Here is a 27,734-nt window from a genome sequence, read left to right on the forward strand (position 1 = left end):
GCTTTTATAGGCAGCTAACCATGAAAATCTGGAGAAGGCAACGGCACCCCACTCCAGTACTCTTGCCTGGAAAATCCCATGGATGGAGGAGCCTGGTAGGCTGCAGTCCATGGGGTCGCTGAGGGTTGGGCACGACTGAGCGACTTCACTTTCACTTTTCACTTTCAGGCATTGGAGAAGGAAAAGGCAACTCACTCCAGTGTTCTTGCCTGGAGAATCCCAGGGATGAGGGAGCCTGGTGGGCTGCCGTCTATGGGATCGCACAGAGTTGGACATGACTGAAGTGACTTAGCAGCAAACATGAAAATCACTGCAGAAGGTGACTGCAGCCATAAAATTAAAAGATGCTTGCTCATTAGAAGTAAAGCTCTGACAAACCTAGACAGCATATTAAAAAGCAGAGACATTAATTTGCTGACAAAGGTCCATATAGTCAAAGCTATGGTTTTTCCAATAGTCATGTATGGATGTGAGAGCTGGACGATAAAGAAGGCTGAGCACTGAAGAATTGATGCTTTTGAACTGTGATGTTAAAGAAGGCTCTTGAGAGTCCCTTGGACTTCAAGGAGATCAACTGTAAGGGAAATCAACCCTGAATATTCTTTGGAAAGACTGATGCTGAAGTTGAAGCTCCAATAACTTTGGCCACCTGATGTGAAGAACTGAATCATCAGAAAAGACCCTGATGCTGGGAATAAATGAAGGCAGGAGGAGAAGGGGAAGACAGAGGGCGAGATGGTTGGATGGCATCACTGAATCAATGGACATGAGTTTGAGCAATATGTGGGAGATGGTGAAGGACAGGGAAGCCTGGTGTGCAGCAGTCCATGGCACAAGGAATCAGACATGACGGAGTGACTGAACAACCACAAACTGTGAAAAGGTAAATAAATGGGGAAAACTAACATCGACTCAATGGACATGAGTTTGAGCAAACTCCAGGAGATAGTGAAGGACAGGGAAGTCTGGCATCCTTCAGTCCTTGGGGTTGCAGAGTTGGACATGACTGAGTGACTGAACAACAACAACAATTGAAAATAAAGGTTGTTTTAGTAAAGTTTGTTAAGTAATTTTCTCTGGTGCTATCTTTGATCTAATAAATTTAAAGTTGTCTCCAACAATTAAAATTGTCCTCCCTTCCTAGTGGAAAGGGGGAAGGTAGAGTGTTCCTTGTGTCTGCTTCTTAATTGCCTTCAGCACAAAATAATCCTTATGTCAAAGTAGAATATCTGGGGGTGGCATATTCTAACCTCCTATAATATATTTTGGGGGGATAAATTTCCACAGACATACTTGAAAATCTTTTACTTACCATTAAAGTCTCCCAATATGCCTCTTATAGCATTACTTATTATGTTTTTCAGCTTTATAATCTTTATGAATTTCTTGTCTTCTTGATCTGTTTCACGACATTAACCTTGAGTACGGTCAGTATTCTGTGTAGTATATTTCTCCTCTGAGTGGCTTTCTTCTACTTTTCATTTTCCATTGTTTCTTATAGGTATCCTTGAAGATCAAGAATTTGTGCCAAATTCAGTCACTAGGTCCTGGAATATGCCCTTCTTTCCAAAAGAAGAGTCAGCTGGGCTGGTGTGTGTTGTGATCACACCTGTGTTGTGATCACACCTGTATTCTGATCTGTAGATTCTCTACTCAAGTCTGCTCCTCTTCTCACTTGAGACAAAGTTAGATATTGTTTTTCCTCTCTTTTCTTTAAACATTATCCCTCCTATCTTCTTTGTGATTTATAAGACTATTAATTTTTCTTTAACATCTAAAACTCATAAGGTTGTTTTGTCTGGAGGGAGTCTTTGAGGATTAGTCTTGAGTGGAACTCAGTGCTTCTCCCTGCTTACTAGTTGGGTTTAGCCTTCTTTCAAGTCAGCAAAATCACCTTCACTTCTCCCCCTGTGGTCTCTCCACTTCTGGTCTTTTTGAACTCATCAGGCCCTTCAGTTATTCATACCTGGGATTGTGTCTCTTTTCCAGGTGCATGGGTTGGTCTTTATTGTGATGTATTGTATGAGCAGTTTACCTTTGGTTTGGGTTTGCAGTGTAACAACATCTCCAGGGTTTCTCCCCCTTGCTACTGCTACTGCTAAGTTGCTTCAGTCGTGTCTGACTCTGTGCGACCCCATAGAGGCAGCCCACCAGGCTCCGCCATCCCTGGGATTCTCCAGGCAAGAACACTGGAGTGGGTTGCCATTTCCTTCTGCAATGCATGAAAGTGGAAAGTGAAAACTGAAAGTGAAGTCGCTCGGTTGTGTCCGACTCTTCGAGACCCCATGGACTGCAGCCCACCAGGCTCCTCCATCCGTGGGATTTTCCAGACAAGAGTACTGGAGTGGGGTGCCATCACCTTCTCTGAGTTGCTGCCTAGGAGGTTGCTAAAGTTGTGAAGTTCATGTGATATGTAAAGAAGATATTATAAAGAGTAGCACAGGTTAGTGAAGTGCACCTTAGCCTATGTCTCAGGGGAGGGATATGAGAAAGAAAAGACATTGAAAGGTCAGAAGGTCAGTTAGAGGGGAAAGAGGACCACCAGTGTTTTGCATTAGGACTGAGGTGCCCTCTATACCTTGGTATTATGATTGCTGTGCTTTGTTTTTCCTCAGAAGAAAAATATCTGAGACTCTCTCCACATCTGTATTTTTTGAAAATAGAGGTCTCCTAATCCTAACTACCTCCTTGCAAGGATTTATCCTTATCCTGTACTTGGGGTCCCTTAATGCTGACTCAATCCTACCTCATTTTTCTAACTGTGATTGAGGAGAAGCTTATCTTGGAAAGCTGTGTCTAAATAGCAGAAGCTGGCTGAAGATCCAATTCCCACAGTGGCTCTAGAAAGCACTCAGTTCTTGATATCTCAGCAGAGGTTTGAGCCAAGGTGGATGAGAGTCCCAACTGGTTTAGAAACACTGGGGAGACGGGTGTTAGGTTTCTTCAGTGGTTGAGATTCCCAGGGTAGAGTGAGGTCTTTGACTAGACAGATTGGGGGCGCCTGTCTCTACACATAAAGCTGCCCTATAACCAGGGCTCAGATCTCACTGGTAGAGGCTGGTTCTCTCCTCCCATGGCTGGGGAGGAGAGAACTGGGGCACATCCTCTCCCAACAGTTCCTTGAGAAGAAGTTAGCTTCCAGGATTATGCTTATTTGTAGGCACCCGAGTCCTGGAAGCCTGGGTGCTGTGTGCTCTCCCACGGGTGACAAGATTCTCTATGTTGAAAACATGATGAAGCCAGAGCAGAAAGCAGAAGTCCCAGGCAGGATATGGCCAAAGCACTATACCCCTTCTTGCCTCTCTTGTGATTAATTCCTCTCCTAAGGTGGAGGCTCCTTTCCTGTGCCCCTTTAAGGGAGATCCCCTTTAGAGGTACTCAGGTGATTTCTTTTTCTTGCCTGGAATATAGCTGGCAACTTTGCTAGCAAATTCAGGTTTCATCCATACAAGTTTCCCTTCTGATAGGTTCTTCACCATCTATCACTGAACCTTAAGAAAGAAACCATCTCAGCAAGACAGGGCAAAAAATAGAAGGGTAGTCAGCAAAATTAAATGCTGGACAGAAGTAAAAAAAAAAGGTAAATGAGAAATTCAGTCCATATCATGTCACTGGTGACCTGGGAGAACATTATATCAGTAAGTTGGATCAACAGAAGCTGTACTGCAAGGAGTTTTGAAAATAATGAGAAAATGGAGGCGGTGCCTATATCCTTAAATGGTAGGAATTTAGAAGCAAGGAGAAATATGTCAGTTATGGACACTCAGTGGTTGCTTCTGTTTGAGCTTACCTCTGGTTTTAACTTGTCTACTGTAAATCCCATGGTATTGGATACACTACTATTAGAATTGCCTGCTTCCTCTGGAAATATGCTAACTGGTCTAAGTTGTGCAAATGTTTCAGCAAGGGTCTCAGCATGCAGCTCACCAGGTTGGATATCGCACAGTGCCACGGATACCATTCACATACCATTCACAGGATGCTAATGTTGTCCCTGAGAGTTGTGCAGCTTACAATCCACATAGCCAAACACAACAGCCCTGATTCTAGCACTGTTCTGAAGCAAAGAAGTGCATATTTGCTATACTGTTTGATTCTGAGTACCTTCCTTTTTTTTTTTTTCTTCTAGGGTTGGGAAAATGATGCATCTGTCATCTCTCATTTATGTCCAGGGTATAACTATGATTAAGAAATAAATAATGACAAAAAGTAAATCATATAAGCATATCCCTGACAGTAATAACTATCTAGAGAAGAACATATGGTGATTGGCTGAATATGGGATAATAAACACACAAAGAGAAATTCAATAGACATTCAAGGTCATAAATGTAATGATTATCCATTGGATGGCGGTGCATAGGTTTTTTCCCCCAAGCAATATTCTTTGCTTCACAGGAGTAAACAAGGCTGAAAACATGAAGCATCTTGCAAAATCACAATGTGGTGGAGGCATTAAGCAGTCTTGAATTTAGTAACATTAAAGCCATGGGGGGAAAATGTAAAAATTGTTTGTAGAAAATTCATTTTGATGTATATTAACATCCTGACATATGTTAACTGCAGAGGTTAAACCAATATATATAGAAATTCAGTGAATGGAAAATAACTTAATTCAGTCTTCTCACTTTACAGAAGAAACCAAGTCACAACAATAATTTGCTTAGTTATATACCTAGTTGAACTTGACATCCCTGGTAGCTCAGATGGTAAAGCATCTGCCTATAGTACGAGAGACCCAGGTTCTATCCCTGGGTTGGGAAGATCCTCTGGAGAAGGAAATGGCAACCCAATCCAGTACTCTTGCCTGGAAAATCCCATGGACGGAGGAGACTGGGGGGCTACAGTCCATGGGGTCGCAAAGAGTTGGACACAACTGAGTGACTTCACTTTCACTTTCATAGCTAGTTCATAATAGAAATGGAAATAGAAAAGTACATTCAGATTCTATACTTGGTGCAACCACTAGCAGTTATTATATATAAAATCATTTTTTAACAATAAAAGGCCTCTAAATGACTTTAATTGTTCTGCAAACTAAATCCATATGTATCCCATTTCAAGGAAATATGACATGTAAAATTACAGATTTACACAATGTATAAATTAAAAGAGACCTGGCTTTGTAAGGTGATTACTCTCCAGTTATAAAATATATCTATTGCATTCTTTTAAATGGTAAACCCACTCTCTCTCTCTTTCTCATATCCTTTCGTATAAATGCCACCTAACTGACAAAAATGCAGTCAGCACACATATTTTTTGAAAAGGAATCTATTGTGCAAAGCAAGGTTTATCTGCAAGTTATAATCTAGTTTATAAGTTTTAAAAATCACACTTTCATATACTGGAAAAAGCAGCATAACACTAACAGTTTTTCTGAATATTTGCACCGTCTTAAAGATTAGTACTTAGGTGCTGGCAAGTACAAGTTTCCTAATTATGGCTTTAGCTGTAGTGAGCTCTGAATACATTTTTCCACCTCTACTTACTGAATCTCTTGCATCTGAGTTTTTCATGAGTGATAAATGAATGTGTAGAATATAGATGTTTTTTACTGCTGGTCTTTATCTAGGTATTATATACACAATGGTGCTAGAATAAGTTCCATTGTCCAAAGTTTCATGTCAGGATTCAGCCCCTGTTGAAGGGAATTCTGTTTGGCTGTCTAGAGAGAAGCTTGAGAGGATTGATGGAAATAGCTTCGAAAGGATTTGAATCCCATTAGTATTCACCGTGTTCTGATAATGAAATTTTGCTGAGGTTTCCTTGATATTGAAGGATTGATGAACAGAGAGGGATTTTATCAGAAAATTAATTCCTGCTGACCTCACAGGATTGTTGGGAGAATCCAGTGAGGTGCTGGGAGCGAAAGTGCTTTGTAAATGGTAAAATACCACATTAAAATGCCATGTAACCAGATTAAGCTTTAGCTATGTGGTGAGTAAGCAGAAGCTTTAGTAAGGAAATCTCGGAGGGCTGGGGAGTCTTTGTAAGTGGTAGTGAAATAACTTTAACCCCTTTGTTTTGACTTTTTGAAAGGGCAGGGAAGTACTGTTTATGGTGTGCAATCCAGGGGCTGTGATAGTGGGATGGGTGAAGCAGGGGAATTTTTGCAATTAGAGGATCAAGCCTGAATGAGGAACAAAAAGGGTGTTACCAAAAATTCTTTGCTTTATTGTTTGAGTTGCCTCTCAGTCTACACTGAGCCAATTGCCTTTCTTGCCTGTTTATTCTCTTTCCTCTTCAATCTTATCATTCTTATATATGTGTGTGTGTGTGTGTGTGTGTGTGTGTGTGTGTGTGTGTATCCAATATTTTATTATGAAAATCTAGTAGCCTTTAGGACTAGAATTCGTAATGGTTATTCCTGAGATTGGACTTCTAGACCTAAATCCCCCACAGCAGTGGAAAAGTTGCTGTGTTCACTGTGCCTCCTCTATCTTTAGTTTTCACATAATTTCCCAGAATGTGGAGAAAAGGGTCATTTTAAATTTTGACTCTCTTTCCTCTTTCAGTACCATTTTAAAAGGAGGTGCCGTCGTTTCTTGACTCCTCTCAGTTCTCTCTCCCAGTCCATCAGTCCTCCTGCGGCATTTGGTTTTCCTCTACAGGGGTTTGGAGGTGGAGAGGCTGTGCATTCTTAACGAGGAGGGATGAGGCATGTGGCCCTTTCTGGTCTGGCCTGGGGAATGGTAACAGAACAAAGTGTTACAAGGGTACCTAGGATTTATTGTAATCAGGTGTGGTAAGACATGCATACACAGAAGTGACTGTCATGAAGGAAAAGGTTTACTCACAGTTTCCTAGAAATAGGAGGTATGGCAGGACACACAGGGGCATGGGGAAGCACCAGGGTTAGTCAGGAGGTAGGAGTGAGGGGGAAACCTTTATTATGGTTTGCATGGGAAGGAATGGGCGAGGCAGATAAGCAGGTTTAGGATTGGCTAGTTTGAATAATTTTGGAGGGTTCTGGAGCATAGAGGGCTTCCCTGGTGGCTCAGCCGTAAAGAAACCACTTGCAATGCAGGAGACATGGCAGGAGCCACAGGTTTGATTCCTGAGTTGGGAAGATCCCCTGGAGAAGGAAATGCCTGCAAAATCCCGTGGACAGTCCAAGGGGTCACAAAAGAGTAGGACTCAATCTAGCAACTAAACAACCACAGCAACTGGGGCATAAGGCCTGTCCCTAGTTTTCTGGTACTTGGCCTGGAATGATAAGGGTTTGAAAACCAATAGAGGAGGTAGTTTGAGGTGTGTACTCTGAATTGGTTGGTTTGCATATGAAAGACATACCCAGAGATGAGCTGTTTACTCTCTGTAGGAACTGGCTAGCTCTGGGAAAGGCAGTCTGTCCAGGGTCAGCAAGGCCCTAGATGTCAAAGCAGCAGGATACAGAAAATAGAAGGAACTGCTTAATACAAGAGAACACTTTAAATGAGTTTCTACTGCTTAGATTGGTGACTTCTCAATATAGTCTCCAGGTATATACTAAAGAGCCTATGTCCTTTTGAGAACTTTCTTCTTAATGATCCTATCTTGGGAGGGGTTGGAGGCCTGAAAGGGTAGTGGGTAAGTACAGGGGAGGCAAGGGGAGATGAAAACCAAATAGTGACCTAAGAAGCTGTGGAAGGTGTGGAAAGGACTTCTTTAGGATACTTGATTTGGTTATTAAGTAATGTAACATCCCTTTTCCTACCAAATTCACAAATAACCAAGAAGCTACTTTCTCTACCTGGCCAGATTTTAGAAAGCATTTTGATATGTGTACTTGGGTGCAGTATTCAGCAGACACAGCAATTATTGTCTGTATTTTTTTACTAGAAAGATCTTTCTCCTGCTTCCCTTTATGTCCCATTGAGGAAATGTGGGACTTTGTTCTTTGCCCAGTATGTAGGGTCAACAATTCACAGAGAAAGACTACTTAATCATGCCCCAGAGAAAAGCAGTATCCTTTATTTCTTCTAAGTGTTCTGGGAACAAACCTGCCTTCTCTTCGCTGAGGGTGGTCGGATGGCCAAAGACACTTAACGTTGCCATTTGAAGATACTTAGTCTTTTTTAAAAAATCAAAATGCCTCCTTTAATTAAATGATCTATATCGGTTTTTAAAATTTCCCTCCCCTGCCTTTTTCCAGTGAAAATGGTGTCTGAAGACAGAGAGAGGCTGGAGATCCAGGTGCTGGAATCTGTGTGGTCCTCTGGGTTTCTCTACCTCTGTGGGGATGTCCTTTATCTCCATAGTTATGGGGCATCCTGTTATCTGCTGTCAAACTCCACCCAGTGGTAAGCTCCTGGTCTTTTCTGTTGACATGATCAGGGACAAATGGTTTCTTAACTCATTTCCTTCTCATTCTCCTCTGAAATGCTTTCTTTTTCAACTGCTGGGCTTCTCCTACCCTTCTTGTCTTTCCCCACCCTCCCTCCACTGCACCCTGGGATAGCCTTCTTTTCTGTCCTTAGTCCATGGACTTCTCTGATTTGGGCAGTTCCTGTCCCATCTTCCTGGTGCACTAAACCTTATCACTCAGTTTTGCCGGTTGCTGGGACCACAGAGAAAAACCAGCTTCCTGATGAGAAAACATATTTTAAGATGTTGTTACTAATACACAAGCATTTAAACTGAATACAGTTACAGAAAAGAAAGGGTACCTTAACTTGAACAGAAAAATATAGGCACCAATGAAGCTTCTCATTTTCTGTGCAGCCATCTCATCCTTTCTTATCTAAGTGGAATGTGCCAGAGTTAATTACCTTAAAGCTCTTCAGCAGCGGTTCTCATGCCTGTCTGCTGAAAGGATTCTAGAATGTTGGTGCCTACACCCAACGCCCACTCAGTTCAGTTGCTCAGTCGTGTCCAGCTCTTCACGATCCCATGGACCACAGCAAGCCAGGCCTCCTTGTCCGTCACCAATTTCCAGAGTCTACTCAAATTCATCTCCATTGAGTCAGTGATGCCATCCAACAATCTCATCCTCTGTCTCCCCCTTCTCCTCCTGCCTTCAATCTTTCCCAGCATCAGGGTCTTTTCAGATGAGTCAGCTCTTCGCATCAGCTGGCCAAAGTATTGGAGTTTCAGTTTCAACATCAGTCCTTCCAATGAACACCCAGGACTGATCTCCTTTAGGATGGACAGGTTGGATCTCCTTGCAGTTCAAGGGACTCTTAAGAGTCTTCTCCAACACCACAGTTCAAAAGCAGCAATTCTTTGGTGCTCAGCTTTCTTTATAGTCCAACTGTCACATCCATACATGACTACTGGAAAAACTATAGCCTTGATGAGACGGACCTTTGTTGGTAAAGTAATGTCTCTGCTTTTTAATATGCTGTCTAGATTGGTCATAACTTTCCTTCCAAGAAGTAAGTGTCTTTTAATTTCATGGCTGCAGTCACCATCTGCAGTGATTTTGGAGCCTCAAAAAATAAAGTCAGCTACTGTTTCCACTGTTTCCCCACCTATCTGCCACGAAGTGATGGGACCAGATGCCATGATCTTAGGTTTCTGAATGTTGAGCTTTAAGCCAAACTTTTCACTCTCCTCTTTTACTTTCATCAAGAGGCTCCTTAGTTCTTCTTCACTTTCTGCCATAAGAGTGGTGTCATCTGCATATCAGAGGTTATTGATATTTCTCCCAGCAATCTTGATTCCAGCTTGTGCTTCATCCAGTCCAGGATTTCTCATGATGTACTCTGCATATAAGTTAAATAAGCAGGGTGACAATATACAGCCTTGACATACTCCTTTCTCTATTTGGAACCAGTCTGTTGTTCCATGTCCAGTTTCTAACTGTTGCTTCCTGACCTGCATACAGATTTCTCAAGAGGCAGGCCAGGTGGTCTGGTATTTCCATCTCTTTCAGAATTTTCCACAATTTGTTATGATCCACACAGGTAATCAAATCAGAAATGGGGGCCCTGGGCCTGGGCTTTAGTAGTGTTTAAGAGGCTGCCAGGTGATTCTGATATGTGGCCAGGGTTGTGAATGATGACCTGATGCCTTCGACCTGCAGCATTGGTTTCACCTGGGCACTTTATCAGACATGCAGGATCTCAGTCTCAGCCCAGACCTACAGACTCAGAATAAGGGATTTAAAAATATTTCCAGGTGAGTCCGATGAGGAATTCTGATTGTCTTGGGGAACATCCCTGGAGGAGTCCAGATTCAGCCATAGCTATAGGGTTCTGAGTTGAACAAATCAAACATTGTCCCCTATCCCTCTGTCTTTTATCTCAGTATTGTGTCATAAGTGAAATCAACTTCATATGCACATCATGTGTAGCCTTGATGATGCAGACAGTCCAAGGCATTGAGAGTCCAGGCCTACGAATATTGTATTGGTAAGAGAAAATGCATGACTTGGGGGCAGACAGAGCTGGGTCCAAATTCCAGCTTCCCTGTGTGGCTCTGGACAATCACTAGTCCCACTGAACTTCCTATTACTCTTCAATACTTTGAGAGTAACACTGCCCCCGCTGACAGGTGTAAAAGAAAAACTAAGCCTGAGACAAAAACAAAAACAAAATATCAAAGGCTGTATTTTCATAAATTTTTGGCAAGAACATCCATCTGCTGTCCTTTCATTTCCACAGGGGTTCAAGGATGTTAGAAAGAAAAGTAAGTTTTAATGAATAAAAAGAGGAAACACTGAGACAACATCTGACTGGAAATGAAAGTTGGGGAAACTTTCTGTTTGATCTTTAAGTATATCTGATAGTCTTGGTTAGCGCAAGAGGGCAAGCAAAAGTTAGGGGAATTTCAAAAGGGGAAGGTTGTTCAGCATTGGGGCAGAGGGTTTTTCTGTGGCCAGGTATTTCCTGGGGCCAATCGGGTGCTAAGGGTAAGGATCCTCAAGAGAAACTGATAGCCATGGCAGTTTTCTTTCTTATAGAATTGCAAGGAGGAAATTGTTTGCATCTCATGTCCAGAACTTGTAGGTAAGCAATAAAAAATTCATCTTTCCATGGCTTCATCTCCTAGGGACAGTTTGGATCCAATTCTTTGTTTCACAGTCACAAGTCTCCTTTGCTCTTCTTACTGGAAGCATAGAGGCTTAACTCTGGCCAGATGTTTGAACTTAGGATTCTGCCCACCATTGAAAAAAAAGTTTTAAAATTATTTTTTAAACAGATTTTTCTTCAAATGAAAATAAAATGGCGTGAAGTGAAATTCACCTAATGGTAGCAAAGCCTTACTTTTTTTTTTTTTTTTTAAATCTGGAGTATTAAATCACCATCCTTTTGGATAGATCTGTGTTAAATTTCATGTCATCCAAGTCATATAAATTATCCCTGAAGATAGATGAGCCACTTCTGATTTCTAAGTACTAGTAGCTATCCCTGCTGTTATGAAAGCACTGAATTGCCTTTTGATGGAAATTTTGTGGTACTGCCTGTCTTCATTATCCACTTAATTGACATTGCTGGTTAAGAATTGGGAGAGAGTTTAAGGACTTCACAGATAGAAAATGCTCTAAAATAGGTCTTTGGAGCATGTGGAACACCACATGCTTGTATGTTTCCCAAACCTCTTTTTTTCCTGTGGCTTCCAGGAAAACTAGACTTTTACAGAGTAAGGTTTCCCCTTGCTAATCATAACTTTAAGAAGAAATAATTTTCTGAGTCTATTCATTTACAGATACTGATGTTAACCCTGAGGATATCTCCCCAAAGAACCTAATAACTTCCCTTCCCACTTGGTCTCCAGCATCTCCTGCCCCACCATCCTTGCCTTATTTTCCTGGCGGCTATTCCATGATGGCTCAGATGGTAAAGCATCTGCCAGCAATGCAGGAGACCTGGGTTCAATCCCTGGGTTGGAAAGATCCCCTGGAGAAGGAAATGACTACCCACTCCAGTACTCTTGCCTGGAAAATGCCATGGATGGGGGAGCCTTGTAAGCTACAGTCCATGGAGTTGCAGAGTCGGACACGACTGAGTGACTTCACTTCATCACCATGCTGATTGCGAGAGGGGGGAATTTTGGGTCAGAAGGGAGAGAAGGAGTTTCTAAAGTGAGAGAAGCAACACCCATCCTCCCAAGTAATAAGGACTTAAAAAAAACTAGTATGTCTGAGGCAAGAATAAGCGACTTAGGTTCGTCCATGAGATTTCCCGGGCAAGAATACTAAACTGGATTGCCATTTCCTTCTTCGGGGGATCTTCCTGATCCAGGGATCAAACACGTATCCGCTACATTGGCAGGTGGATTCTTTACCACTAGTGCCACCTGGGATTTCGCTATTTATATCTTGGGGGAGGATAAAATGGATCAATACATAAATGCTTGTATAGGTCAAGGGCAAAGAAGGAACATGTAGGAACACAGTCTAGGGAAAAGGCCACCTTCATGTAAGTCACTGTCCCCAGTATATTGATATAAACAGATGTGTCTGTGAGCAACTTGGTGCTGAAACATATTGAAAGAGGTGATTGAAAGATGTGTAGCCATCATAAAGTCATGAACAGTACTTTAAACCGTTACTCAAGTCTCTAGAAGAAGTATTTTCTTTCTTTTTTTTTAAGTTTTTTTTGATGCAGACCATTTTAAAGTCTTTGTTGAATTTGTTACACTATTGCTTCTGTTTTTTATTTTCATTTTTTGGCCACAAGGCATGTGGGATCTTAGCTCCTGACCAGGGATCGAACTCACAACCCCTGCATTGGAAGGTGAAATCTTAACCGCTGGACTGCCAGGGAAGTATTTTCTTAATGCAGCAAACCCTTTATAAAATTTCTCTTTCTTATTCTCTCTCTCTCTTCCTCTCCATTCCCCTCTCCTCTCTCTCTCTCTCAGCCATTCTCAATGAATTCTATACAGGCTACTGCTAACCCCCAAAACTCTCTTTCCACTCCCTCAACTCTTAAACAAAATCTTCATAAAACCTACATGATTCTTCTTTCCTTTGTCAACACTACCCATCATTTTAAAACCTGTTTTTATTTTTTCTTCTATTTTCCTTTTCAGTGTGAATTTTCCATACAGCTTCCTTTGCTCATGACCCCAGGATGCACAATAAAATGGGGATGGGAGGTGGAGAGAGATTGGAGAATGTCATACTGGCAACAAGACTTTCATGCATTTGACAGGGAGGAAAAGGCTATGGATTTTCAGACATTCATAATTTTGTCCCTGTCGTGTTTGGTTGAGAGGAGGAAGATGGATTACTCAATCTCAGAGGAACTGTGGGGTCCAAAAGGATGCAGGGGGAGGAGCAAGGGCAGGGGGATAAGAGCTGAGACACACTGCCTCTTTCTGCTGGCTTTATTCGCAAAGGAAGAATGACCTACCTAGACAAGGCATTTCTGAAGGCAGGAGAGAATGTCTGGCAGCTGGGTGATTGTGAAGAGGGCAATTCCTCCTAAACAAGGATGCACTGGAGCATTAGGAAGCAAGATCATTGCTTTCCTGGTAACCAAGAGCTCTTAGAGAAGGGAGCTCTGGCTATGACACAGAAGTAAGAGGGGGGTCAGGAAGGGCAGAGCAGCCTGAGTTTGGGGGCTATGGGAAAAACTGCATGACCTGGATAGAGCAGAAAAGACTTGGATGAGGCATTAAACCTCATCACACTAATTGGGAAAGGAGGGGCTGTGTGCCCATCATAAACCCTGTAACTGATCCAAGATGCCTCTTCCTTCCCAACTCACAACTCATTGAGGAGTTACTGTTCCCAGAGCCCCCCACTTCTCATGGGGGTTAAATTAGTATTTGGGGGCTTTAGAAAGTGAGTAGGGTGAGGGGCCATGTATTATTGTAACTTGAGTCTGCAGCAGTGCTTGAGAAGCCTGCCTTCCTTTCTTCCCTCAACACTTACTACTTAGGTGACAGGCACTGTGCTGTTCTAGTGCTTCATACTGGATGGGAAAACAGCCTCAGAGATGCCCAGTGACTGACCAGTTAGATAGGAGCAGAGCGAGAACTTGATCCCAGTCCCCAAATTCCTGGGTCAGGACCCTGGCTGTCACACAGGACCCTGACTGCCTTAATAAAGCCAAGTTGTAAGCTTTGCATCATTTGCATATTTTTTCTCCTCAGTGAGCACAAAGGATCCTGGCCTAGAGTTGGAATGTCTTATCCTTTACAGCCCAGTAACTTTCTATTCCTAAACCCAGTGGTCCGTCCCAACATGGCAATTGTCGAAAATCTCTTTTTAAATTAAAATGTTTTCCCTAGAATGAGCATAGCTCTCTGACCATTCCTCATAAGGAACGGTCACTGGTCAAGTTCAAGGAACGCATCTGTGGTATCTCGTAAGTTGTTGTACACAACTTCTGCATGGGTATTCCCCACTTCCTCAGTCATGGCTGTGTTCTGGATCCTCCGTGCATGTTAGTAGCTTCAAATTCTGATCTGGGCAATATTCCACTTGTTGAAAACAAAGGTGGAGTACAGCTGGAATGTGTACTCCTTGATAGAGATTCCTTGATAGGCAGGAAATAGTTCAGCCAAATGGTAGGAAAAGTACAGTAATAATTTCACATTTGAACATCTCAAGACCCTTTCTGTTGCAGTGTGTCAGGGAAGCTTCTGGGTATGCAGTAATGCCTCTTAGTTCTTCAGAAAATATGTCCATGAAATCACTGAGCCTTTTGATAATACTTTGTTATAAAGAATTTAAGGTGCCCTGATGAAAAGAATCTGCCTGCAGTTCAGGAGACAAAGGAGACTTGGGTTCAATCCCTGGGTTGGGGAGAGAAAATGGCAACCCACTCCGGTATTCCTGTCTGAAAAATCCCATGGAGAGAGAAGCCGCATGGGCTACAGTCTAAAAGGGTCACAAAGAATCAGGCATGACTGAGTGACTCAGCACAACATAACGGATTTATATTTTACTTCTTCTTTTGGAAGAAAAAATAAACAAGACCAAGACATTTTAAAAAAAGAAAGCATTTTCTTTTTTATAGAAAAAAGGGAAAATATATTGTTTGGGGTTTAAATGTGACTCACGTGTAAAAAACAAATCCTCAGATAAGAGTCTGAGTTACATCATACCTTACTGGATGAGGCACAGGCAGGATGAGCAGCCAGGCGTGCGTGCAATTACAGGGCTATGGATGAAGAACCTCATGCCTTGCTTCCTCCTGCAAAACATGTAAGATACCCTGAGATCAACCACACACTAATCCTTTGATTTTTTGCCCCACACATGCAGGACGTAAGACACAGTGGGGACAAAATCAGGAGATAAAGTCTTGAGGAGCTGATGTCTCAAGCACAGCAGCCTGAGCAGACCTAGGGACCTGTAGGAAGTGGGTCTGTGGCCCAGGAGGAGACCCTCTCTCCGGTGTGAAACACTGGCAGTGAGTATCAAGTAGCAGAGTGAAATCACAGTTGTTCATTTGTTCATCCCTTCCTTCACCAGGAAATACTAATTATGACTTCAGTGTTTCCAGTGGGGTAAAATTTAGATTAAGTCATCAATTTCATTGGCCAAGTTCATATTTTTATTTTCCCCAGCAGAGGGATGGCCATGCAAGTAGCAGCAGAAGCAGCCTTCTCAGGAGAGCATCTCTCCCCAGAGTCCATCACGGGACACTCTGCTTGCAAAGACATGGGCCGCCAGAGTCTGGACTGACCTGGAAACCTCTGTTTTAGCCTCAACATGAAGAATTCACACTAGTGATCTGATTGCTTTCATTTAAGGGACTATTACAAATATTCCTCTTCCTGGTTCTTGTGTAGACTTGGTGTTAGTAAGGCTCCTTTCTCTTCTGGGAGGAGAAAGCAAAAGCAGTGTCCAGAAGCCCAAACCAAGCAGTATCTCAGACTTGCAAGACCCCACCACAAGTCAAGAATGGGCTTCTCAGGATCTTAATAAGCCACACTCAGGGTTTCCACCCTAGCATAGCTCACAGTCAAAAAAAATGTACACAGAACCAGGACACCCACTGGCCAAGGCTCAGTGATCAAAAGCAGAGATCTTATGTACAGTGGAGCCCGCACTCTGAGCTAGGCTTCATTCTCTCTCTGCCACTGATTAGCATGTATACTTGGGAAAGTTACTCAAGCAGTCTGTGCCTCAGTTTCCTTATTTGTAAAATGTGCTCTATCATAGCACTCACCTAATACATAGAACAGTTCTGAGGATTAAATGTCACTATGTGGAAAGTAGAACAGTGCCTGTTGCATAGTAAATACTGCCTTTTGGTATTATTATTTATATCTGCAAGAGTGTTGTGATTTTTTTCTTTTTCCTGGCTAATTTTATGAAGACACTATGATGTGAATAGCAATGTGGTGAATGTTTAGAAATAGCATTCCCCAAGTGTAAAGTCAGTGTGTGCACACAAAGGTCAAACTTCCCCGTGCGGCTCAAATCCTCCTCACAAACGGCCCTGCAGCCCTACAGCTAAACAGGTGGGTCCCCCAGGGTCATGCTACGTTGTCCAGAGACTCAAAAAGCACCATCCCCAGGCCTTTTGGACCTGAAAGTAACTCAGTCTTCAGTTTTGTGATTCCTTTCCTGGATTATTTCAAAATACATTCTTCACACCACCTGGGTTTCTAATGTGAAGGAAAGGGCTAATTAACCCAGAGACCTTATTGAAGCCTGGTGCCTTGCTTGGTGGATGGATGGTGTCTTGACTTCCATCTCCACACCCCACTCTGAGTCTCTCCTCTGCATGTCCATGTCTGTGGCTGGCTAGCACACTGCTCCCAGTCTTCCCAGGGTCTCCTCTCAGAGAATCTGAGCATCTTTTATCCCAAGTTGTGGTCAACTACTCCACTACATTTTCACAGGGTGCATTTCCAGTATATAAATCATATACTGGATTTATAAGAGATAAATTGATTAATCTTAGGGAGCTTCCAATCGTGTATATGTTTGAGAAGCTGGGAAAGGAGATAAGACAGTCAGTTGTTAAAATGTCAGTAGCTTGAAATCAGCCTGGTGAGAGTATGAACACCATTGAACTTGGCAAACACAGGGCTCTCCCCACCCCCTTAGCCAGGAGCAAACCAGAGGTGTGCTCTCTCAGTTGTCTTCTTGAAAGGTTGTCTACTTTCCATAGAATCCAAGCTTGTCCACTTCCTAAAACAATGCAACAATACCTTTAGATGGTGGTTTAGTCACTAAGTTGTGTCTCACTCTTGCGACCCCATGGACTGTAGCCTGCCAGGCTCCTCTGTCCATAGGATTTCCCAGGAAAGAATACTGGAGTGGGTTGCCATTTCCTTCTCCAGGGGATCTTCCCAACCCAGGGATTGAACCCAGGTCTCCTGCACTGTAGGTGGATTCTTCACCAGTTGAGCCACCAGGGAGGCCTGTACCTTTAGATAGGTAGCTCAGATGGTAAAGAATCCTCCTGCAATGTGGGAAACCTGGGTTCGATCCCTGGGTTTGGAAGATCCCCTGGAGGAGGGCCAGTATCCTTGCCTGGAGAATCCGCATGGACAGAAGAGCCTGGTAGGCTACAGTACAGTCCATGGGGTTGCAAAGAGTTGGACATGACTAAGCGACTTTCACTTATCTTTCTTTCAAATATAACAAACAATTTTTCTGAGACCAATAATTATCTTTGTTGCCACATTAACCAAGGTTCTTAGGAAACTCGAGCCAGATAAGTGAGAACAAGAGAGGGGTGGGGGTCTCCCAGGACACACAAAGAAGGAGATGTTCATTAAAGAATGCAGTGGTGGATAGCTAAAGACCATGATAATTAAACAGTTCTGCTTGGAGACATTTACTGGCACATTGTTGGTGATGAGCCACCACCCCCCACGCCCCACCCCAGAAGGCCTTGGGCAACTAGAAGGATTCTGCTCCTAAGACTGAGATTCCTGTTTTTCTCTGAGTTGAGAAATGTACACACAATTCGTTTCCCCTTTTAGGCTGTTGCCTAGAGGCGATGAGCTGGTGAGGGGCTGCTTCATCTAGTAGTTAGCTTCTCACTGACCCATACGTTCCTGCACAGGCAGGGGTCAGGGTACAGAATAGCCAAGAGGCTATCAGATCCAGCATTAGCAGCCTGGTGAATGGAGTGGAACGTTAGTCCTGGCTCAAAGCAGTTGCTTCAGCTCACATTGTGTTAACCTGTGATAGATGCTGTCCAAATCTGTAACTGTAGAGAGTCCCAGACTTGTGGACTCAGCTGGAAAGGCTGACCTCAGCTACCCATTAGAATCAGCTGGGCTCTTTTTAAACTCCTGATGCCTAAGATGCAGTTTGGACCAATTGATCAGAATCTCTAGAGGTGGTACTCAGCCATCAGGGGTTTCGAAATCTCCGCACGGTTGAGAACAACTGCACCGAAGAGTGAGGGCAAATACCCAACACAGCCAGCTATGGTTCTCATTCTGGGATGAGACAAACACTTTGGGGGATACTGCAAAACCTAAGGGAGTGTTTTGGTTATTACAGCAACTGGGGCTACCACTGGCATTTGGGGTGGGGGTGTGGGTCAGGGACATTAAATACCTCCTGCACTTTGTAGAACAGTTCTTCACAATGATCAATGACAAATCTCCAAGGTACATGCAAGTGTGTGTGTGTGTGTGTGTTGAATTTGAGAGACACTGAGTACACATATCCTTTGTGTGGAGGGAGATAGCCGGGTCAGTTTTGGCTTGAGATACTGTTAATGCAGAAGCAAGATGTGGAGGTTCTCCCAGGAAAATCAATAACCTGCTTGCTGACACCTCTCTATAGTGATTTGTCTCAAGTGAGAACACTGGCTGTGCATGTGTGTTCATAGCAAATGGCAAAAATTTCTACTATTTTCTCCCAGAATCTTCTTGAATATTAAAGCAAATCATGGCTGGGGGCTGGTGCTGAGGAGCTAAGTGGGTGTGTAGAGGAAGAAGTATTTGTGGAAATAGTATTGGCCAGGATTGACTGAGAGGACAGGGATTTCTTAATTTGGCAGATTCCACACGGTCCACTTGGTATCTAAAACAAAAACAGATGACACAAACTAGAAGTCACCATGATTATGGGACACATATGTGATCTGATATTATAGGTAGGGAATCAGCTGTGAACTATAAAGGTCCAAATTTCATCGACCACCTGCCCTGCCTGCATGGATCTGCTGCTGTTTCTGTGATATTTCCAGCATCTCCCTCTCCTCTTCTCTCTCTCAATTTAATTTTAGTTTCTCTCAAGCTTCCAAGTAGTGCTCACTGCTCTAAGGAAACACTGAAGGAAGGAAAGGGTAGGGAGAGAGGAAGAGGAGGGGAGGCAGAGGAGAAACATTGGAGAACAAAGCAGCCTGACAGCCCAGCTGTTTGCAAACTCATTGCACATCCTCCAGTTACATGGCAGAAGAGGGAGGGAGGGAGGACAGAAAAGGGGAGGAGGAAAAAAATAAATTATACACACACGAAAATAAAAGAGAAGGAAACAACTGTGAGTTGGTGATCCAGGAGGCAGGGAGGAAGGGGTAACCCTTTTACCTGTGCTAAACTTGGGAGTGGGAGCAGGAGGGAAGGAAAGGAGGGAAGAAACGAAACACTAAAGGTGGAGGGAGAGCGGACACAGACCCAATACAACAGCAGACAAGGCAGCCCCTGATGGCCTCCAGAGTCCTCAGTGCAGGATGGTGATGTGGTGGTGGCGAGGCCTTGGCATTTCTGGGATGGGGGCCGAGGGCAGGGCACAGCCTCTTCGTTGTTCCCCTTGCCCAGAGCACTGAGACCCCAGAGGGATGGGCAACAGGAGTCTGTGGTGAGGCAGGGGCTGACTGCGGACGGAGGGCTGGTATACTGGTGCCCCCTCAGTGGCAGGCGGGAGCGGGGCGCCTGTCATCTTCCAGTACGCTTCACACTCACACCCACATCCCAGGCCCCTTGGAGGTGCAAGATGGGCACAGAGGAGCCTACAGACCATGCCCCCCACCCCTCCTCCCCCAATCCCATCCCTTTGAAAGAAAAAATAAAAGTGTAAATAGAAAAGGTGCTTGTCCAGAGCCCCTGGTGGGAAAACAGAAGGCAGGAAAGGTGGTTCTTCCTGCAGTCCACGCCCCACAAGTTAATTTACAACCTAAGTCCATGGTTTAAAAACAAAATCTGCCAAGGCGGTGCTGGAGGCTGCAGACCTTCCCACCGCCCCCTCCTGTGGCCCCGCCCAGGTCCATCCGCTGATGCTCAGAAGGCGCACAGGTGCGTGGGGCTGAGGCGCTGAGGCGGCGGTGGACTCTGGCGTCGTCTGGCCCAAGTAGACCTGGCCCAGGGATTCTAGGAAGGCCCGGCAGGTAGGAGACTGGCAGCTACGGAGACAAAAGGAGAATGCGATGAGGCGCAGTGAACAGGGAGGGCCTCACAGGCAGAGAGTTGGTGCCGCCCATTCGGGCAGCCAAAAGGTTACCTCAGCACGTTACCTGCTGCCCCGTCCGCACCTCACACACACCTCGGCCTTTTCACCTCAGGGCCTGGAGGGATTGTGATGGCCTCAACCCCAGCCGTGCCCCTCTCACCCTTTCTTACCTGTGTGGGAGTTGGGGGAGGGGGTGGGGGGGACATGGACAAGAGGAGATAAGAGAGAAGGAAACCCAGACTGGTACCTCTGCTAGCTGGGGTCTGAGCAGACCCTCAGAAGAGGGCCCACTGTGAGGGGGTAGGGCTGAAGCCAGACGGAGGGAACATGTCAATAGGTGGGGACAGGCATGGCATGACAGGGCTACCAGATACTCTGGGGGACCCGTCTCTGTCTCCAGCCTCTCTTCTTATTGTACAACCTCACCTTGACCATCACAGCAGAGGCACGTCATCATTGCTTGCTTCAGGTTTTCACCACATCCAGCACCCTGGAGGAGAGTGCAGCAAAAAGGATGCAGTATTGAGCTAGAAGGTCCTCTCTGTGCATGGTTCCAAGCTCTGCCTTGTAGGCTGGGATCACTGAGGCCTAGAGTTTCAGGGTTCCCTCAGGAGAAGAACCTGCTCTTGCTGAAATCCCCGTCAACTGTTTTTTCAGGAGTGATTATGAATCATTCTGCCTAAGGTCACAGAATGCAAACGTCACCAGGTGTGGGAGTTTGTTGACTTGGGAGTGAAGGGCCAGACTAAGGATTTCATCCTGGCTATGTTAGAATCAGCTGAGGGAGCTTAAAAAAATGTTATCAGTGCTGATTACCCACCCTAGACCATTTGAATCACAATCAGCAGTCACAATTGCTGCCAGGGTTTAAGTATTTATAAACTCTCCAGGTATGGTGTATATACTCTAGGGTGTTCCTTAAAAACCGGTGAGATACTGGTCAACTCCATGAGCCCTATGTCTTCCACAGTAGACAGTTTAGATGTCTGCAAGGTTATTACAATCAGGTAGCATCATTATGTGGAGACTATCCAGAGACGAGCTGTCCACTCTGATCCTCTGAGTGAAAGAAAAAATATTCTTTCTACTAAGAGAAAGACATTGAACTAGTTTATAGGGGATGGTCTGAACTCACCCAAAGAAAGAGAACTATAATTAAATCCCAAGGTTTTTTGTTTGTTTTGTTTTTCTTTTTAAGGACAACATGGAGTGTTTAAATAATTGGAGAGTGAAAAATATCTAAGACAAACATAACATCTATATCTCAAACGCCCCTAGTTTTTCTGTGTCATCCATACATTGATCTCATCTAGAACAAAGTGCTCTTTTCTGCCAGAGTCAGATTTATATATTCCTCTCCTGTAGGTAGTATCATGCTTCCTTTGGCTATCTGAAAAGATCTCTCTGGGGCATTAAAGAACATCACTTGGTTCCAGATGATTGAACCAAGGTTCCAGAAGGTTCCAGAAACAGTTTGGGGCTATTTGGCACCCGTTCATATAATTCATGATTTTATGGACTTTCAGCTTTCTGTCTCTAAACTGAAGATTTCTCACTCTTTATAGGCAAAAGAGCTGAAGCATACACCTGTGCTGTGCACAAGGGCCCCCAGCTGAGGGCGCAAATGGGATCTAAAATCCAGACCCCTCTGAATTGGCTGGTGGACCCCGGCTGGGGTTTTGTTTGTTTGTATTCTTATTCACCCACAGGAGCTACATGCGCAAAAAGAGTTTCTTCTATAGCCTGTCCTCACATATAGCCAAAATGGAAAATTGCTCTTTATTTTTTTAATTAAAAAAAGAATTTTATTTATTTTTGGCAGTGCTGGGTCTTTGTTGCTGCATGAACTTTTCTCTAGTTGTGGCCAGCAGGGGCTACTCTCTGGTTGCGATACATGGATTTCAGGTGGCTTCTCTTGTTGCAGAGCACAGGTTCTGGGGCGCGTGGGCCTCAGTAGTTGTGGTACATGGGCTCAGTAATTGTGGCTCTGGACGCTACAGCACAGGCTCAGTAGTTGTGTGCACATGCTTAGTTGCTCTGTGGCATGTGGTATCTTCCTGGACCAGGGATTGAACCCATGTCTCCTGTGTTGGCATGCAGATTCTTTACCATTGAGCCACCAGGGAAGCCTGGAATATCTCTCTTTTAAAATGATCAAGTCACAAATCAAAGAATGTTTAAATACTTACCTTTCTGAAATAACTTTCTAGGTCCAAGATGGAGCCACTCCTGCCCCAGGGGTGCCACATCAGCAAACTGAAACTTAGATAACTTTCATGTCCCTGTAAACAATACTACTTGACCAGAAATAGAATATAGTATATTATACTATGGGCCTCCCTGGTGGCTTAGCGATAAAGAATCCACTTGCAATGCAAGAGACCTAGGTTCAGTTCCTTTTTTGGGAAGATCCCCTGGAGAAGGAAATGGCAACCCACTCCAGTATTCTTGCCTGGGAAATCCCATGGACAGAGGAGCCTGGCAGGCTACAGTCCCTGGAATCACAAAGAGTCAGACACCTCTTAGCAACTAAACAACAACAATATTATACTATGAAATAGTATATCCAGTCTCCAAATGCCAAGCCAACTTTGGGCTCTATGTTATTTCCTTATTCCTTCTCACTCTAAATAAGGTTGACTGTGTGCCAGTTAGACATTTTCACTTTTCCTCATCCTTATTCTTTACCCTATAAAAGCTTTCTGCTCCATTTTGCAATTCTCTGAATACAGACTACTTTTGTTTCATGAAGCTTTAAGTAAGATTTGTATTGCCTAAATTCTTCTTTAATAAATTATTGACAACCTATTTAAAGAATTGTCTTTAAGGAAGTCCCTCCAAATCTCTCTTTGCCTATGTTAGGAATGCAGCACAGGAAGTCATGTCAATATGCTTAATTTTCCGTGGAAATGAAATTTCCTAGTTGATGTTTTCAGGTTAAAAACCATCATTTTTAAAAATTTATTTTTGTTTTAATTGAAGGATAATTGCTTTACAGAATTTTGTTTTCTGCCAAATATCAATATGAATCAACCACAGTAAAAAGAAAAAACTATTATATTATTTTTGCTAACTCCTTTGTATACCTGAATGAATTTTACTTTTATCTCAGCCATATGATCTGGCTGAGAAAAACTGTGATATGGAGCAGTTAGTGACGAATTCTATCTAAGAAGCTCTATAGTCTCCAAAACAACAAATCAGTACTTAGAAAATGATTCAGTACTATAATGATTGAAAAATTGGCTTGCTTATTTCTAAAAGAATTACCCACCTGCCAAAAAAAGTAATGTTAGGAAAGATAATGTTTAATAATTGTTGTGAAGATGTTGTTTTAAAAAACATGGCTCCTTGAATTGATTCCCTTTTTAAGAAAGTAAATAAATACATGAATTGACCCCAGTACTAAAAATTTCTGTCTTTTTATCTTGTTTCTTAACAGATGTAAAGCCACAGGTGCTATTTTTCCATGTCTCAATCCATGGCTTTTTTTTTTTTTTTTTTTAAAGGACAGGTTTGTTGAGGTATTTAATACAGTAAAATTAAATCTTTTAAGAGTATAGTTCAGTTTTGGCAAACTCAGATCTCCTCTTCCTAGATATTTACCCAAGAGAAATGAAACTTATGTTCACATAAAAACTTGCACATGAATGCTTATAGAAGTTTTATTCATAATTACCAGAAACTGGAAATGTTCCAAATGTCTAACTGGTGAGTGGATAAACAAACTGTTCCTTTCAGGGTGGCTGTATAATCTTCCATTCCCATCAGCAATGAAAAAGAGTTCCAGTGGCCCTGTATCTTCATTAACACTTGACATTGTCATTAAAAATATTTTTCGTTCTTCTAATAGGTGTGTAGTAGTAGTTTATTGTGGTTTTAATTTGCTTTTCTTTAATGACTAATGATGTGAGCATCTTTTCATATGTGTTTTTAGCATCTGTGTTTCTTCTTTGCTTTATAACTGTTGATTCTTTAGAAAATTGATTTATTTTCTTATTATGTTTTGAGAGTTCTTTACATATCTGGATACAAGTATTTTATCATATATGTGATTTTCAAATATTTTCTCCAGGCATATGGTTTGTGTTTTCATTCTCTTAGTAGTGTCTTCCACAGAGTTTGAGGTTTTAATTTTGGTAAATTTCAGGTCTTTCTATTTTATATAATCTTTTTGTCAATACTACACTATCTTGTTACTGTAGCTTTATAATAAGTCTTTATTATAAGTCTATAATTAATTGAACTATGTGAATACTTTTAACTTTTTTCTTCATTTTAAGAATGGTTTTTAGCTAGTTAATTTTTTTCAACTTTTAAAAATATTTAATTTTAATTGATTTGATTGCACGGGTCCTTAGTTGTGACATGCAGGGTCTTTAGCTGTGGCATGTGGGATTTGCTTCCATGATTAGAGATCAATGGCTAGTCCAGTTTTGTTTTGTTGTTTTTTTATTTTTTGCCTTTCCATAAATTTTAGAATTAATTTGTTAATTTGTGTAAGAAATCTTGATTGATATTTCCTTGAATCAACTAGACAGAATTAACATCTTAACAGAATTGACTCTGTTAGTACATGAACATGGTAGATCTTTCCACATTTTAGGTCTCTGTTTTCTTTCATCGTTGTCTTTCCGCAGTGTTCTCAGGATATAGATCTTGTATTCATTTTGTTAGATTTGTTTCGAAGTGCTTCATTTTTCTATGTGCTATTATAAATAGTGTTTGAAAAAATATATCAAATTCCAAATGTTCACTGCTGATACATGAAATCTGATTGACTGTTATATGTTGATTTGTATCCCTACTGATCTTATTCATAAGTTCTAGAGCTTTAGGGTAGATTAGTTCCAGGAACTTTTTCTGTAGATTACTTGGAATTTTCTACAAAGACATACATGTTGTCTGAGAACTTCTTTCTTGTTCTGTATGCTTTTTATTTCCTTTTCATTTCTACTGCATGGACTCGGTCTATGTGCAATATTGAATAGGATTTGTGAGAATGAACGTCTGTTTTGTCCCACCTAGAAGGAAAGCATACAGTCTTTCACCATTAAGTATGATGTTACCTATAGATTTTGCTGAGAATCTCTGTCATGAATGGATATTGAATTTTGTCAAATGATTTAATAGCTATTGATTTGATCATTTGACTTTTTTCTTTAGTCTGTTATTACTGTGAATTGTATTTGATTTTTGAATGTTGAACTAGTTTTACATTCCTGGGTTGATGCCACTTGTTCCTGATGTATAACCCTTTTTATATATTGCTGAATTTAATTTGCTATCTTTTTTTGAGAATTTCTGCATCTATTAATTAATGAAGATGAATAAAAGATTTTAGTCTAGTTTTGGTATTAAGGTAATGCTGACCTTATAAAATGAGTTGGGAAGTATTTCCTTCTTTTCTGTTTTCTAGAAGTGTTTATATAAAATTGGTGTTATTTCTTCCATAAAAGTTTGGGATAATTCACCAAAGAAACCATCTGAACTTGGATTGTTTTCAATTTTCAGAAAGGTTTAAAATACAAATTTCATTTCTTTAAAGGTTACAGGATTGTGTCCTTGGGTGTCACAGATAGGGCTCCTCAGTAATCCTTCTCTCAGTGGTGAAAAGTGAAGTTGCTCAGTCGTGTCCGACTCTTTGCAACCCCTTGGACTGTAGCCTACCAGGCTTCTCCGTCCATGGGATTTTCCAGGCAAGAGTACTGGAGTGGGTTGCTATTTCCTTCTTCAGGGGATCTTCCTGACCCAGGGATCGAACCTGGGTTTCCTGCACTGTAGGCAGATGCTTTACCATCTGAGCCACCAGGGAAGTCTCTCGGTGGTAGGAGCTCTCTAATATTCTGGCCTATTATTATTATGATAATGCTGTTACCTATCAAGCTTGGAAGGTCACAGGTTGTTTTGTCTGAAGTACTAGCTCCAGAAATGGTATGGACCTAACAGAAGCAGAAACTATTAAGAAGAGGTGGCGAGAATACATGAAGAACTATACAAAAAAGATGTTCACGACCCAGGTAATCATGATGGTGTGATCACTCACCGAGATCCAGACATCCTGGAATGCGAAGACAAGTGGTCCTTAGGAAGCATCACTATGAACAAAGCTAGTGGAGGTGATGGAATTCCAGTTGAGCTATTTCAAATAATAAAAGATGATGCTGTAAAAGTGCTGCACTCAATATATCAGCAAATTTGGAAACTCAGCAATGGCCACAGGACTGGCAGAGGTCAGTTTTCATTCCAGTCCCAAAGAAAGGCAATGCCAAAGAATGCTCAAACTACCACACAATTGCACTCATCACACACACTAGCAAAGTAATGCTCAAAATTTTCCAACCCAAGCTTCAACAGTATGCTAACCATGAAATTCCAGATGTTCAAGCTGGATTTAGAAAAGGCAGAGGAACCAGAGATCAAATTGCTGACATCTGCTGAATCACTGAAAAAGCAAGAGAGTTCCAGAAAAACATCTACTTCTGCTTTATTGACTATGCCAAAGCCTTTGACTGTGTGGATCACAACAAACTGTGGAAAATTCTGAAAGAGATGGGAGTACCAGACCACCTAACCTGCCTCTTGAGAAATCTGTATGCAGGTCAGGAAGCAACAGTTAGAAACTGGACATGGAACAACAGACTGGTTCCAAATAAGGAAAGGAGTATGTCAAGGCTGTATATTGTTACCCTTCTTACTTAACTTATATACAGAGTACATCATAAGAAATGCTGGGCTGGATAAAGCGCAAGCTGGAATCAAGATTGTCAGGAGAAATGTCAATAACCTCAGATATGCAGATGACCCTTATGGCAGAAAGTGAAGAAGAACTGAAGAGCCTCTTGATGAAAGTGAAAGAGGAGAGTGAAAAAGTTGGCTTAAAACTCAGCATTCAGAAACTAAGATCATGCATGGCACCTAGTCCCAGCACTTCATGGCACATAGATGGGGAAACAGTAGAAACAGTGACATACTTTATTTTGGGGGGCTCCAGAATCACTGCAGATGATGACTGCAGCTGTGAAATTAAAAGACGCTTGCTCCTTGGAAGAAAAGTTATGACCAAGCTAGACAGTATATTAAAAAGCAGAGACATTACTTTGCCAACAAAGGTCCATCTAGTCAAAGCTATGGTTTTTCCAGTAGTCATGTATGGATGTGAGAGTTGGACTCTAAAGAAAGCTGAGCGCCAAAGAATTGCTGCTTTTGAACTGTGGTGTCGGAGAAGACTCTTGAGAGTCCCTTGGACTGCAAGGAGATCCAACCTGTCCATCCTAAAGGAAATCAGTCCTGAATATTCATTGGAAGGACTAATGCTGAAGCAGAAATTCCAACACTTTGGCCACCTGATGTGAAGAACTGACTCATTTGAAAAGACCCTGATGCTGGGAAAGATTGAAGGCAGGAGGAGAAGGGGATGACAGAGGATGAGATGGTTGGATGGAATTACTGACTCAATGGACATGAGTTTGAGTAAACTCTG

General features: G+C 42.4%; 3 long non-coding RNA genes across 5 annotated transcripts; 1 reads left to right on the forward strand and 2 right to left on the reverse strand.

Moving 5' to 3' along the window:
* Nucleotides 1-6,270: 6,270 nt before the first annotated feature.
* On the reverse strand, nucleotides 6,271-15,079 carry LOC147374067 (uncharacterized). 3 transcript variants are annotated; one of them, XR_015162395.1, is made up of 2 exons: nucleotides 14,989-15,079; nucleotides 6,271-6,685 (listed from the first exon to the last, which is right to left on the reverse strand). It is a non-coding gene; the product is annotated as an uncharacterized LOC147374067 (long non-coding RNA). The 3 variants fall into 3 exon arrangements; XR_015162393.1 differs by lacking the exon at nucleotides 14,989-15,079 and adding an exon at nucleotides 8,754-8,888; XR_015162394.1 differs by lacking the exon at nucleotides 14,989-15,079 and adding an exon at nucleotides 7,297-7,374.
* A 69-nt stretch (nucleotides 15,080-15,148) lies between these two features.
* On the forward strand, nucleotides 15,149-16,156 carry LOC147374068 (uncharacterized). Its single transcript, XR_015162396.1, has 2 exons — nucleotides 15,149-15,296; nucleotides 15,454-16,156. It is a non-coding gene; the product is annotated as an uncharacterized LOC147374068 (long non-coding RNA).
* Nucleotides 16,157-18,231: 2,075 nt separating this feature from the next.
* LOC147374069 (uncharacterized) lies at nucleotides 18,232-21,943 on the reverse strand. Its single transcript, XR_015162392.1, has 2 exons — nucleotides 20,678-21,943; nucleotides 18,232-20,204 (listed from the first exon to the last, which is right to left on the reverse strand). It is a non-coding gene; the product is annotated as an uncharacterized LOC147374069 (long non-coding RNA).
* Nucleotides 21,944-27,734: the final 5,791 nt, after the last annotated feature.

This window comes from Bos grunniens, chromosome 4 (genome assembly GCF_055505025.1).
Source record: "Bos grunniens cultivar Pamir isolate PY7600 chromosome 4, Bosgru_T2T1.0, whole genome shotgun sequence".
Taxonomy (NCBI): Eukaryota; Metazoa; Chordata; class Mammalia; order Artiodactyla; family Bovidae; genus Bos; species Bos grunniens.